General features: G+C 39.9%; 1 long non-coding RNA gene across 1 annotated transcript; it reads right to left on the reverse strand.

Moving 5' to 3' along the window:
* Positions 1–291: 291 nt before the first annotated feature.
* Positions 292–11,843, reverse strand: LOC131567494 (uncharacterized). The gene is made up of 3 exons (XR_009275641.1): positions 11,539–11,843; positions 9,774–9,865; positions 292–689 (listed from the first exon to the last, which is right to left on the reverse strand). It is a non-coding gene; the product is annotated as an uncharacterized LOC131567494 (long non-coding RNA).
* Positions 11,844–14,811: the final 2,968 nt, after the last annotated feature.

Consider the following 14,811-nt stretch of genomic DNA (forward strand, 5'->3'; position numbering starts at 1 on the left):
GCACTTTTTGCAGAGATGGAGGCAGATTCAGGCTGGAGCAGGGCAGGCACAGCGCATATGCCCCATCCAACCCAGTGGGACTGGCAGCTGGCAAAACATCAGGCCCTGCCCCAATTATGGTGCAATAGGGCCAGGCTCCATGTCCCACAGTCTTACCCAGCTATAGAAATAGATTTTTAAAAGAACTGTTGGTATTCAATAGCAACAGGAATTTTAATTACTCAAGATATTTTAATGGTACAGATTTCTCCTCTGATCTTCTTTAATCAACTTACAAAGTCTTGCAGCGTGTATATGTGTATACAAATTACTGTGATCAGTTGATTTTCCATAAGGATTTCCTAGACTCAGTTGATTTCAGAAAACCATTTCCAAAAGAGATCTTCTGCTCTGCTTAATCTTTTTGAAATTTCCCCCTCCTGTGTGATGGAAAAACGTCCACAAGTAAGGACAAGTATTTTTTCATGCCTGCTACATCCAGTGCTGTAGCTGTAAGAGGTTGCAGCTTCATCAAATTCCTCCCACAGCAGCTACGTCCACTCAGCCTCCAGCACGGATCCAGACCGGCCTGCAGGTACTTTCGCACATGAATAAACTTCCACCAGAGGCTGCTGCTTTAATGAACTCTACATGCAATTCAGACAAATTCTGGTCTACCATCATTTTTATCCACTTAAATACGTTTTAGCCTGTCAAGTGAACAGAAAGAGGAAGCCATTACTTTTGTAAATTTAGCAAGAAAAGCGTCAGTTCCATTATTTACACCTGAGCTGGGCAAGGTAGAGAATAATGTATGGTAGAGACCAATTCAGCATAGAATGGACTAAATAACCCACTGAACTCCATTGCATCAGCAATTTACTGACTTTCATTTCATTTTCCTGCATCAATAATTTTGGTTATTAAGGACAGACCCCTGCCATGCCTCTGGAGGGCCTCAGCACTGCTTTATACAGCAATTTCACTTCCCCAACACTGGAAGAATCCCATTTTCTTAATGTTGAGGATATGTTCTATCTAACTTAAAACATCTGTGCCCAATAGTTTAAACTTCAACAACTCCCTATAGTCACACCCTGAGAGGACATGCTTCCCAAAGGAGTTCTAAAGGCCAAGAATATAATTTTCATATAAGTAATTTTCAAAGTCCAAACTTCAATAGGAGTTGGCTAAATCGCTGCACAATTATTTGAAAATTCAGTGCTTATCTTTTTTTGTTACTTTATGGGGTTATAGAAAAAGTCATAAAACTATACATGGTCCAAAGGAGAAATTTAATCTTGCAGAGTTTCATTTCTCTTAATTGCTTAAGCCAAAAAGAAGTCTGTCAAAGGCTCATAATTCCCCAGCATCTTCTGAGACGTGAACATACATTATCAAATAAGATTACACTTTACATTTGTCCTTAGGAGGGCATTCTATGAGTAAGGAGTATGCTCTGGATAACACTGAGGGTCAGACCCACTCTGATGTATATTTCCATATTTGCACTTAGGCTAATGAAAATGCACGAGTTGCACCACTTGCAGACATTAGTCTTAGTCTTTAAATGTTCGTTGTAAAGGCCTGAACTGACCTAAATCTTTTCAAATGGATCTGCATGGCTTCTCAATAGGTTTCACACATAGCTTACAACAGCTATTTTCTGTGTTCTTCTTGTCTATATATATCTTATCTGTTTGATAAAGAAGTAGAGTCACCCAAAAGGATTGGTTGCTGCCCACTGTTTCACAGACCTCACTGGTAGGAACTGTTTCTTATCTGGCTTCTCTTTTCCTAGGTCTAGTGATGTAGGTATGTTTAAATAAGGAGTTCTAGAAACCAGACTCATCAGCTGTATGTAAACTAATTAATTTTAGGGGTATTATCAGACTGTCACTCCATAAGAATAAAAAGAAAATTGATTTGAAATAACAATGTATAACTAATAACGAGTCACATCTGGTTCATTCAAAAGAACTAATATTGGCTGATAATCAAAAGATATACTAGGTCTATAGCACCTTACTAAACTTTGTACTTGGTCCTTCACTAAAAGTGACTTTTGGCATGGATTCCCTGAAAGCTTTCCAGGTCGGTGATTTTATTAACATGGTTTTGGAAACCAGAATTGTAATGACAGTTGGACTGGAAGAAAGATCCATGGATGTAAAACATGAAATATGAGATAAATTTTTAAAGAATCAACCAGTTTGGGTCAGAGAGATATAAGTACACTTAAAGAAGAAAGTCCAAAATGTATTGGGAGAATAAAATGTAACAAGAGGGGAAATGTCCTCTTTAAAGTTTAGGCCAGTTAAAGAAAAGATGGGGTTGCCTACCAAGAAAGACAGAAAGACCATAGAACAAAGAGCCCCAAAATCTCTCCAGCAAACCTCAGTCTCAAAGCAGGACCCTGCCTCAAAGTCATTACATGTAGTCATTTAAAACATGCACAAATGGTGGGGATACACTTCCAAAAGGAAACCACAGAATATATTTTGTCTTATCTCTCATTAATGTCTTTAAACCTCTGAGAAGAAATGCGTTGAGGTTATTAGAATGTCTAAAGCTGATTTTAAGCAAGTGCCAGGGGGTTGACAGATGCCATTAAATGTGAGAATAGAAGAATTCCTGTCCCCTGTCTGAAAGGTTGCATGATTCTGAGCTCTTGGTCTGATGTAACAAAATGTGTAAAATTACCCATAAGATTAACTGTCCCCTGTGCAATGGTGACTTCAGAGGGACAGAGATGTATAAAGAAGTTGAACTTCTGCATATCTTCTGGGACCCAGAAAAGGCTGCACTGTCACTGGTGCCTTGAAATGAAACTCCAAACCAGTTATTCACAGAATCAGTGGCTCAACTCTCCCTATCATTGTAATTGTGCACTGTACTCAGAAGCATAGAAGACTTCTCCTCAGTATATTATTTTCCAGAATATTTGCCACAAAAAATGGACAGATTGCTATAAGTGCCACTTAATCTAGCAATAAAAACCCTCTAATTCTTACATCTCTCAGAATTTCCAGCATTTGATAGTTTTGACTCTGACTTCCCAGCACATTCTAAGCAGGTCTTTCATCAATCCCACTCTTGGCAATCTTTAAAAATCATGTATTTCTAGTGGGGACAACCTTAAAATGCAGAGTGTTTATTTTAAAAGCAGTCTTATATCTATAGGACAGAGGTATCCAGGTTTCTTCAAGCATACCTGTTTTCCTAAAACCTCAAAGAGCATCAGAAGAAATAATGCAATTAAAAGCTTCCAGTAATGCAGGAAACAATTTTCCACCTCTTCTGAGAATCCAGTTACTAAACTAGGAAGGATAAAACAAAGATTTATAGGATTAAAAGATGAGCATCATGCAAAGAAGGAGTAATCAAGAATATGTGTATTCAGCAGAACCAAGACAAATTTCATACCCTTCATAATCTAGGCAAAATTAATTCAAAATTCAAATTGGATTATGCATAAGTATCTGTGTGAGGCCAGCCATGCCTCTCTCATCTAGTCCACATCTGATTTTTCCTCTCTGGCATTCTATTTATTCATTACATGCACTGGCTGAACCATACTTTGAGAACCTTGATAAATGCCAGCTATTGCTATCCAAATAGTTGTCTCTGTGTTGGTTAAATGTAGAAATGTGTAAGCCCCAAACCTTTTGGCTGAGCAGCTGCGTGCTTCCTCAGACTGGCTGGGTATCTTTCAGCAGCATAAAAGGGAAACTTTGTCAGTTTGATGCGCATTTCATTGTGAGCACATGCAAATCTGTCCTAGAAACCAACCACAAAATAAATGGATGAGGTAGGGAGTTTTCAATTGGGAGCTTTTTCATTTCTCTTTGGTATAATCGCAGCTGAAGTATGTCCAGGTCCTGAGAGCAGGTATAGGCTTACTGAAGTCAGAAAGAAGGCAGATCTGAGTGAGTGGAAGTGGTGAGTCTGTTTTCAATAGCAGAACTAGGCATGGACAGCACAAGAGCAACCTGAACAGACGCATCCATCACCTCAGGGAGCTGCCTAAACCTCACCAACAGCAGCTGAAGCAGGAGTCCACCTGCCTGATCAAACCATACAAGAGGAAAAACTTTTAAACAGTTTGTCTGACATGACACAAGACAAGTGATAAACTCAGCAAGCTAAAAACATCAGATTTTTCTAAATGACAAATGTCAGTTGCAGCACACCGTTGTGCAAGAACCTGCTTAACAGGGAAAATAAACTCAGGCCAAAGATGAAGAACTCTTATCTCTGTTTCAAATACTCAGGGATGCAAGTGAAGAATTTAAAGGAACAGCTTTGAAGAATTCTGTATTCTTATAAAGAGTATTTGCAGTTGCCTATAGCCTTTTACAAAATGTCAGCAACAGCAAATATACTTCCTTCTCCACTAGGTTATCTGTACAGAGAGCGTACCTGTGTCACTCAGGTGCAGCTCTCCAATCACCAGCAATTTTTGCTTCCTCAGTCTGTAGGAGAATGATTGCAATAGCAGGAGGTAAATGAGACAGAGCAGTCAAAGAAAAAATCAAAATGTGTGAAAACAATGTTAAGCATAACAGTTAAACACACACTTTGCTCAATGTATATGAAGAAACTGCTTTGTGATTTCCTAAAGATCTCATAATCTCTAACTCCACTTTATACTAGACAGTAGAGTGAGAGAATAGCAGTTTTTATCTGTGATCCTGCCTTCTCTTTGTCAACTGAAACAAGCTGAGATTTAATCCCTCTCTGACTCCTTTTTCTCAGCCAGTGTTTATTGGGTTGAAATTATGTGAAAACCAACACAAATGTGAATTTTATCTCCCTTTCGTTGGAAGTGCCAGCAAATTACTCCTCCTTAGTGTCCACAGTCCTGAACCAGTCAGTAGTAAATTTCCCTTTTTGACTGAAATCACTTTTTAGTAAAAATCTCATCATTCCTGAGGAATGTAAGTTGTGAGACAGCTCAGATCTGTGGCAAGTGAAGGTATCTGAGACCTCCTGTATGGCTGTCACGGGGAATCAGTAATGGTGTATTGATGTACATCAAGTGCTGCAGGAGAGCTGGGGATGAGCTCCCAGTAGCTGATGCTCTCATTGTAGCAGGTCTTGCTTTCTGGGAAACTAGAGGATGTTAGGTGGGTATTTGTATTTGCTAGTTTGGAAATGTCTGGAAAGTCAGATTTACTCCTTACCATGCTTTCAAATACAGTCCAGGTTCATCCCAGGCTCACTTGATATTAAATTAGGATTTTGGTAACATTAAGCTTCTGCCACAGGCAGTGATTAGAGAGTGGTGTAGAATCAGCCTTTGCAAGTGCATTTCTCTTATTGTGATTAGAAAGAGATGGCTGTATTCCTAAAATTAATATCCCAGAAACCAAAGAAGTCTGTCCTCTGGTTTCACAGCAGCCACAAGTACTTGACTGAATCACTAGAAGCATCCTGATGACAATAATCCTAGCACTGCCTGACTGGCTCAAGGTTCTGTTTCCAGTTCAAATTCAGGATTTCACACAAATCCTGAGAAACTCTCCTCTAAACTTTCCTGTCACCATCTACAAAGGGACACTGGCCTGTGTATTTTAATAGAGGCCACCCAGCCCCCCTCATCTGACAGAGTAGGTGTGTTATGCATGGAGAAAAGAGTGGGTTTAGTCCCCAAAGAAAGACTAATTTTTAGAAAGAAAGATGTCAGGGAAGCCTGAGTTGGATTTCAGTTCAGGTACAGAAAATAAAGCTCTGTGTGGCACCATCCATCCCTTTAACCAGGGCCATACAGGATAACACTCATGTCTTCACTGCCTAATTCCCCTTTCTCCTTCTCTCTTCTAGCAGAAGGGCTGATTCCAGCATGCAAGCTTTATTCTTCTCAGAAATCCTCATCAGAGATGCTTCGCCTGCTAATCCCAGGGGAAATCCAGGAGCAATTCAATTTGTGAAATCTAATGGGGTCACCTATCAGCTGCAACCTGATGGGATTGTTTAACAGGGCACTGGGAACTCCTGTGTTTTCCAAAGCACCAAACAGCTCAGATTTTCTAGAGGACAGTGAAATTTGCCCTGGCTCTAGGCAGGATGGGTTAATTTTTGCAAACACAGAGGGTACTCTGTAGCACCTCACCCCATTTTCTGGGGACAGGAGAAGGGGTCCCTTCCAAGTCAGAGGAGCATGGTGGTAGTTTGTGTCCTGCCAGTTTCCCCATGGTGAGCCTTTCACATGTGAATTGTTTGCCTTTCTCATACACCCTTTTATCAATATTTTTGCTGTTACTGTTAATTTCATATTTCATTGTTGCTTTAAGTAATTTTTTCTTAGCTCATGATTTTACCTTTTGTGACTCCAACTCTGCTCTCCAGCCCTCCACAGGGGGAGAGGAAGGGAGCAGGAGGAGTGAGCAAGCACCACATGGTTTGGAGTGTTTCAGTGGGAACACCTTTCCTAAACCACAACAAATACTTACCTTCAGATATTTCACAGGTGGTTGATAGGCTCTTCCTTATTAATGAATTCAGACTTCACAACATATTGCCTTAACATAAGGATAACATTTAAAGACTCAAAGACAGCAAGTAGCAAAAGAGGTTGTCTGAAATAATTTATATGAGTAACGTTCTTTAATTGAGTTCAAGGTCCTTTGACTATAGGTCTGATAAATACAAAACCCATGCATAAGACTACAAACATTTTTAAAATATCTACTGAAGCAATACTGTCAATCTGATACAAATATAAATGTGAAAAATAAATAATATCAGATTTAGGACCTTGGTTCTGTTCCTTTCCAACATCCACATTCAGTTATGCTGTGGTTTATTTTTAGGAATTTAAAACCAAAAATTGAGAACTTTTCTAAGAACAGAGTAGAATTTAGGATTCTAGCTATACTTATGACTGTCACCATTTCCAGTAGCATAAACCAATCCTCATGTTTTCTTCATTGTAATTTTCAGGTTCTAACACAGTGGCTTTTTTCAAAGCTTCCCTCTCATTACAGAAATTATGGCCATCTGTCAGCTTCAGCTCAGAGGATGGATCACTGTCCACGAGAATGATGAGGAACAATGGCCAGCACATGGTTGTTAACTATCTAAGAGGGAGAGAAACCTCCTTTTAACATTTGTAAAGAAACATCCAGAAAGAGGCATCTCTGAAATGTCCAATATAATAAATTGAAATGGAGTCTTAAAATGCACTGGGTAAATGCTGCTGATACACACATTTTAAGGGAGGAAAGTTGTTAACAATAGGGAGAGGATTTTAGAGAAGATGGATGGACTTTGCTCACTGGACAGCACAAGGTCTAATGATAAGAGATCCAAAGTTCTTGTAGTTGTGGCATGAAAAGACAGAACACAATGATCTTGATTTGTTCAGCTAATTTCTTTTTACACCAGTCAGAACAGGTAGTTGTACCTGTAGAAATTAGGGCCAGACCCCTCCAGCACCTTCAGCCATTACTGTGAGCAAAGAAAGGGTTTATTCTTCCCAGTGAATTGTTGGAAAAACTTTCAGAGTCAAAACCAGATCAAAAGTATCTGTAAATCATCTCTTATCCTCACATTAACCTGGTAGCATTGAAGACAGAAGAACTATGGTCTCCAAGATACCCAGGGAGAGACTGTGCTGTCAGAGCAGCATGCTAACTAAAAACAAGTGACTAAAAAGAAGAATTTGCTCAAGAATTTTCCTAGACTGTTAAAACCAGTGGGAAATGCTTCTTCAGAGAAATAATCTAACAAGGAAAAGCACTTATGCAAAAGCATCAGAATTTTCTAGGGGAAATGTCATTTTATGCTAGGAAAAAGACATGCAATTTTCTGTCAGGAGAATAAAAATGTTAGTTTTGTGATTGCCCACCTGGAGGGACTCTATCCATTAAACTCACTACTCACTAGAAGAAAGCAAATAGGTAAAAGCAACCCCTCATGAAGCTGCTACCTTCTGCAAACATTGCTGTCTCCCACACAGATATTGATTAAAGCCTGAGGTTTTCTTCCATATTTTCCTACTTTTCAAACAAGTTTTTTTTTTTTTTTCTCATCCTTATTATTTTTGTTTCAAATTAAAGTTTTCTAGATAAACAGGTTTTTGTAAAATCTTAAAATCCATGCTGAGTCAGTACAGCAATATCTTGCAGGAGAACAGCTTTAGGAAAGGATCTGCTATTACAGAAAGCATGGTAAATTAGTTTGTACTGAATGCCTTCCAGGGTCTGTTCAAAAGCCTCTGGTTACTGGGTAATTCACAGATGACATTATTTCCACCCACATGGATTTTCAGCAATGTGAAAGGTTAATTTTCATATAAATTACACAGGAAATGGAATGTCACCCCCAGAGCTAAGGAAGAGGTAAGTAAAAGAAAATGCAGATGAATGGAATCACCCCAGAGAAAATAAAGGGCAGAACTGAAGTAGGATGGTTTAGTTCATAAAAATGCTGTACAGACCACAAGACTTATCTCTCCCTTGCAGAATTTCTCTTCTACACCAACATCAAGGTCCAGATTTCAGTCCCCATAATTTACCTGCTTCCAAGAGGAAAGCCCAATTTCCTGAGTATATTTTGATTCCTCTGTACATGTTTGTGAATGGGTTGCTACATAACTTATGAAAGTGTAGAAGAATGTAGCACATTTTCTGCTCCTTCTACAGGAAAATGGCAACATGATTGTTATAATGAAAACCATCATGTCTAGGACCTTAAATACTTAGCTTTTGAAGTGCAATTCAAAGAGGAGGAAAGTAGGTTGTGATATTTATCTTTTTCAACTTGGTACATCCAGGACAGAAATGTAACCCAGCACAGTCTGCAGAAAATGTCATTCCTTCCTTTTAGAGGGAAAATCTTTACTTTCAAAATCCTGAAATTTAGTGTTTTGAATGTAGAAAGACATAATTATAATGAGAGTCCCACACACCAGAGTATTTGCAATCAAAGCTACCTCTGAAGAAAGAATTGAGATAAATGGCAAAGTGAGAGTTGTGCGAGGCAGGAGGAAGAACTGGGAGTAAGGGAATTGAGAAGCAGTGAATAGCAAACATCTGCAAGAAAACTGCTGATTTGTGGCTGAGCAACTTCTCATACTGAGCCAGATGGTTCGTTAGCAAAAAAGCATGGGTAGATGCCAAAGCAGCTTTAACTCTGCAGTGACCAGCACCTGTACCTATTGCTCCCAGGAATATTACAGAGATGTGCCATATAGTTTTGTTAATATTAAAGATGGCAATATTGAATCATGGGCATCCACTGCAAACTCTAACCTGTAAATAGCCCCCCAAACATGCATGGAGTCTAGGAGATAAGGCATCAGATTATTTTTAAAGGTATAATAGATGTGTTACTTTGTAGCACCATGTTATTGCCCTTGCTGTTACTTGCAATTTTATGACCTCTTCTCACCATCCAGCCAGTTTTAAGGAAAATGTGATGTTTGCCTAATGTCCAATTTGTTCCATTTTCATTTCTCAAGGCACCAGACATTCTCTTTCCATCTACACTTTTACCTTTCTCTCAAACACTAATATCAGCTATGACAAATGCTTGGTTATTCATGTGCTCCAGGCAAAGACTTTTTTTTATCTTCGTAAATATAACACACACTGAGGCCAAATTTTCAGTTTCTCTTTCCTGTCATCTTAGTCACGACTGTGGGTGAATGAGTTTGTTTGAAAACCAGGCCCACCCAGGTTCATACAAATTCTCTGCAACAATATTTAGGCATCTGCTTTAGAATAAACAGAATGGACAGAGAGATTGTTACCGTCTTTCACCTCAAAAACATCAACACTGTAGATTACCCATTAAAGGAGGCTCTGAGAACACCTGGGTTTGCATCTCTGGGGCCATCTCTGTGGAGATCAGGTGATACTTCATGCCACTCTCACCAAATCTGTAAAATGAATCTGTATTTATACCTTCCCAAGGCCACCTTACAATGAAAAGGAAAAAAGCTGTGGTGTGAAGGACAACAGCACTAATTTATAATTACAACCCTTTACCCAGGATGATGGGGTACATAAGCATCCATCAAAAACAAGTAAGTGCTTAGTATATACTGAGTCAGGCTTGTAATTTCCCAACCAGCTGGCAAGGACACCCTTTCAATGGCTGAATGTGCTTTCTCCCATGCTGATAGCTTTGGGCTTAAAGCTAATATTATATTTTAAAGTATACTTAGCATTCTATCAACATAATGCAGTCCCTTCACCTTGCTGGAGACATCTGTCCAGAGTATATATAGCTTTGAAAATCTGGTACCGTCAGCAGGGATGATGTTTTCTCTCTTTATTCTGGAAGTGGTAATACCACTTCCAAGAACCTATATACAAACCACCCAATATAGCTAGCCAAGCAAAAAAAAAGAAGAAAAAAAAAAAAAGCCTCTCTTCTTTCTCCACTTGAAATAAAATCTCCATTGCCTCTGGACATTATTCCATCATGTATTTTCCTAGAAACCCAAGAGACAAAACTCACTTATATTCTGCATGCACTACTCAGGGATTGATCTCAATCTTTCATCCTAACCAAATTCTAAAATCAGAAAAAACATCCTGGCCACATCTACTTGGTCTTCCCACTGTCCACTGAAAATCACAGTGTCATTTGTCCTCATACACTCTTGATGGGGCCAAAGAAACTGAGTGCTGAAAAACAACTACAGCCGCAGACCAGCTGGCGTTATTCAAGTTCAGGTGTTGAAAGGCTAAATTTCCTGCTGCTTTACCATCACCCTTCTGGTCAGAGGGACACACTAAGGTCCCCTGATTAAAAAGTGTGAATAGAGACATGGAAAATTAGAAGATTTAATACTTCATCAAACATGTCTTAGAATTGGATTTATATTTACCTGCCAGAAAGCTATCTTGGTTAAGACACCACTACCTGTCTTCCCCTCAGGATATGGGATGCCTTCATCATTTCCTATTTTTACATCTCATTCCACTCTTGTTTTTCACTAGCTGCTTCTCTGGGATTTGACCTTAATTCAAGGAAATTTGGGGGATTTTTATGGAAGTATCTAGATGCGAGGACAGATATCTTTGCTTCATCCTTGAGAGAATACACCCTTAACTTCTGCACCACATAATCTAAAAGTTTACAGCATTGTGCTGTCCTTTGATTTCCTATTTGCACTTCCTCTGATAGCTTGTGTGATTAGGTTCAGCTTCGGTTTAGAGAAAAGCCTTGCCTTTCTTCCCACTCAATGCAAAAGAATTTCTAGCACCTGTACTGTAATTCTGTTCCCTGCCTCTGTCTATACTCCCAAGAAGTTTCCTTCTTCCTTCTCACCCCAGTCCTACACTGGAAAAGACTGTGGTGGTTTGACCCTGGCTGGATGCCAGACACCCACCAGAGATACTCCACTCTGTCACTCTCCTCCACAAAGGGACAGGGGAGAGAAAACATAACCAAAGGTTCATGAATTGAGATAAAGGCAGGGAGGGATCCCCCACCAATTACTGTCATGGGAATTACAGACTTGACTTGCAGAAATCAGTAGAAATTATAAACAATCAAAATCAGAGCAAGATAATGAAAAGTAAAATAAAATCTTTAAAATACCTTCTCTCCCACTCCTTCCTCCTTCCTGTGCCTTGTAGGAGGCAGAGGGAGATGAGGATGGGAGTTATTGTCAGTTCATCACACACTGTTTCTCAGGGAGAGGAGTCCTTCCCCAGCTCCAGCATGAGGTCCTTCCCACAGGAGATAGCTCTCCATGAACTCCTCCAGAGTCCTTGCTATGGGTTACAGTTCTTCACACTCTGTTCCCAAGGGACCCCCCTTCCATGGAATGCAATTCTTCAAAAACAGGCTTCTCCAGGGTGAGTCCCCCATGGGGTTGCAAGTGCTGCTAGAAAACCTGGTCCAGCCTGGGCTCCTGTCTCCACAAGCCTGCAGGTCCATCCCAGGAGCCTATTTCAGCATGTGCTTCCATGTGTGGGCCATAGCCTTCCGTCCATGGCCCAGCATGGATCTCCTCCTTTGCAGGTGGATCTCTTTATCCCCACTGACCTGCACAGCTGCAGGGGCACAGCTGCTTCACCGTGGTCTGCATCACTGCCTGCAGGGCAATCCCAGCTAAGGTGCCTGGAGCACCTCCTCCCACTCCCTCTCCGCTGACCTTGGCTTCTGCAGAGCTGTTCCTCTCACATATTGTAAATCCTCTCTTCTCTGAGCACAATTATGGCTGCACAATAATATTTTTTTTTCCTTCCTAAATATGTTATCACAGAGACATGACTATGAATCCCAGCTGGCTTGGCCATGGTCAGTGGTGAGTCTTGGAGCTGCTGGCAGTGGCTTGGCCAGATATGGGGATGCTTCTGGCAGCTTCTCACAGAAGCCACACCCCTGCATCCCCCTTGTTACCCAAACCTGGCCACACAAGCCTAATACAAACCCAAATATTCTTATTGGCTACAAATGTAAAACCTTGCTGCTGTCTCCTCTACAAGGAGTAGGGTGTCAATAAATGAGACAGTGGTTGTGGTTTAGTTAAGAAGTGATCTATTACATCCTCTGATATATGTCTGAAACATTCTACCCTCTCACCACCTATGCATGATAGGTTGGCATCCTTGGCACATAAAGAGTTGGATGTTCTTTAAAAGCAGTAGAGACCTCTTTTCTTAGGCATGATACAGTTAGTGTATCAATCAGTAAGCATTTCTTTGTGCAATCAAACTGAGGAAAGAGCTTAGTTTTGCTATTATATTTTGGGATAGCACAGAGCATAATTTATTAGGATTTGCATTCCTGGTCGTGTATATGACAAGTGATTTGCAGCTCTGAACCCTCAATATACACCTAAAGATAATCACCAGTAACTGTCTTGTTATTGTCCCCTTGCATGTCAAGGATGTTTATTCATGGGCCTCTGGCTGTCTTCCCATCACTTTGGCCCTGCTCTCAAGTCACTAAATCTGAGTCTATGTCCTCACCTATATTTCCCACTGTCATTATAGAATAACCATTTGTATTGCCACCCATCATCATTGAACTTTGATCAAAACTAAAGCCACTGTCTGGAGCTGTCACTGATTTAATGTGCTAGAGACAAAAAGCCATTACATTGCTACAGAAGAGCAGCTCTCTAGGACCCTGTTTTTGTGCCATGCTTCATGACTTTGGTATTTCAAACACATCTGCAGAACTTTGGCTCTTTGGCCCTCCAGTCCTCATCTATGCTTTCATCCTTTCAACATACTTTCCATTAGCTTCATGCCACAATCTGTTTCACAGTTTCTCACTTTTACTTCACTGCAGTCAAAAGCTGAAGTTGCTAATCCTCTCCTGCTCCTTGCTCTTACATCAAGGAGCAGAGCAAAGACAGTCATTCCATGTTAAAATGCCATTAGTACTGGTGTGATGTCTTTCATTCCATCATTTTTAGAAATACAGACACCTGATGCAGCACTGGAACTGGTCACAGTAGAAGCAACTTAAGTGCTGAGATGCCAGGGAGACTGATGCAACCTTCCAATCATACATTTAGGTTCAAATTTCATCTTTAACCTCTGTCTCTGTCATAGGCAGAAGGAAAGAAAGAAGACGGACAAAATTCATTCATGCATTTCAATATTTAATTTTTTTGGGAACATTTAACAGTGAAAAAATGCAGAGATAGTTTCAGAGACAAGTCTTATATCTGCTTAATCAACATTAGCATAGTGATTTCATATCTAAAGAACAATTATTTCCTCTATTTTAACCAGTAAATCAGATGGAAATTAATCTATTTACAACCAGTGTGCAAAATATTTCATCATTCTACAAAATTAATTACAAGTCCACATATCACAGCAAAGATAAATTCAATTGATTGAGAAACCAACCATGACACAAGAAGACTGAGTAATGAGTGCATGAGTATGCAGAATTAGGCATGCTTTGATCTATAGTATCTTTGTCAATAGTACCCTCAGAATTTAGAGTTGAGATCCTGCTGGTGAGTAACACACATGTCTGGGTACCCAGTTTGGTTGTGTATAGTAGCCCACAAATATTTTCAGCAAAGTGTCTTTCACACAGACCTATAGCGCCCTTCAAATGCGCAGCACAGAAACAAAGCTACTCATAAAAGAAAATTTAATCCTGTATAAAATTTATGATATACTGTATAGAAAGACTCTAACTGCAAATCTTCTCTGTCCCTGTGTACATTCACTGTACACAACACAAAGAACCTAGAGAAAAATGTCCATCGTGTCCAGACAGGTGTAAATTGTGGCCTTGCAATTATTACCTGAATATAAGATTTAAATATAAAGACCCCGCTGTGCTGTATTTCCTTTGGCTAAGAAGTCATTTTTGAGTATCTAAGACAAACTTTTCAAAACTTTGTCAGGAGCTTTTTTTATGTATTTGATGATCAAACTCACTAGCCTAACATGTTGGTGGTTATGCTCTACAAATTACCAATCCACTCCTGGAAGTGAGTGAGGGATTTTGCACACTGCTTGTAAATAGATTAAATTCTATCTGATTTACTGGTTAAAATAGAGGAAATAATCCATCCAAGGCCAGGCTGGATGGGGCTTCTGAGCAATCTGGTCTGGTGTAAGGTTGGAACCTACTGGAGCAGACATCTTCAGTTCCCTTCCAACCACAACCATTCTAAGGTTCCATGAATGTCTGTGGACACTTCCAGCACAAATTCAGTGGATCTTTTTGTATCAGCAGTCTCCATCTGCAATAACATTTTTTCTGGTAGCAGCAGAAGTTACACAGGTATTGAGACACCATTAAACTTTGCCAAGGATCAGCTTCAAAGGCAAAAATAATTCTCCCTCAATTATCTCTGAGTAAAAAGCCAAAGCCTCTAAAACTGGACCC

The sequence above is a fragment of the Ammospiza caudacuta genome, chromosome 1 (genome assembly GCF_027887145.1).
Source record: "Ammospiza caudacuta isolate bAmmCau1 chromosome 1, bAmmCau1.pri, whole genome shotgun sequence".
NCBI lineage: Eukaryota > Metazoa > Chordata > Aves > Passeriformes > Passerellidae > Ammospiza > Ammospiza caudacuta.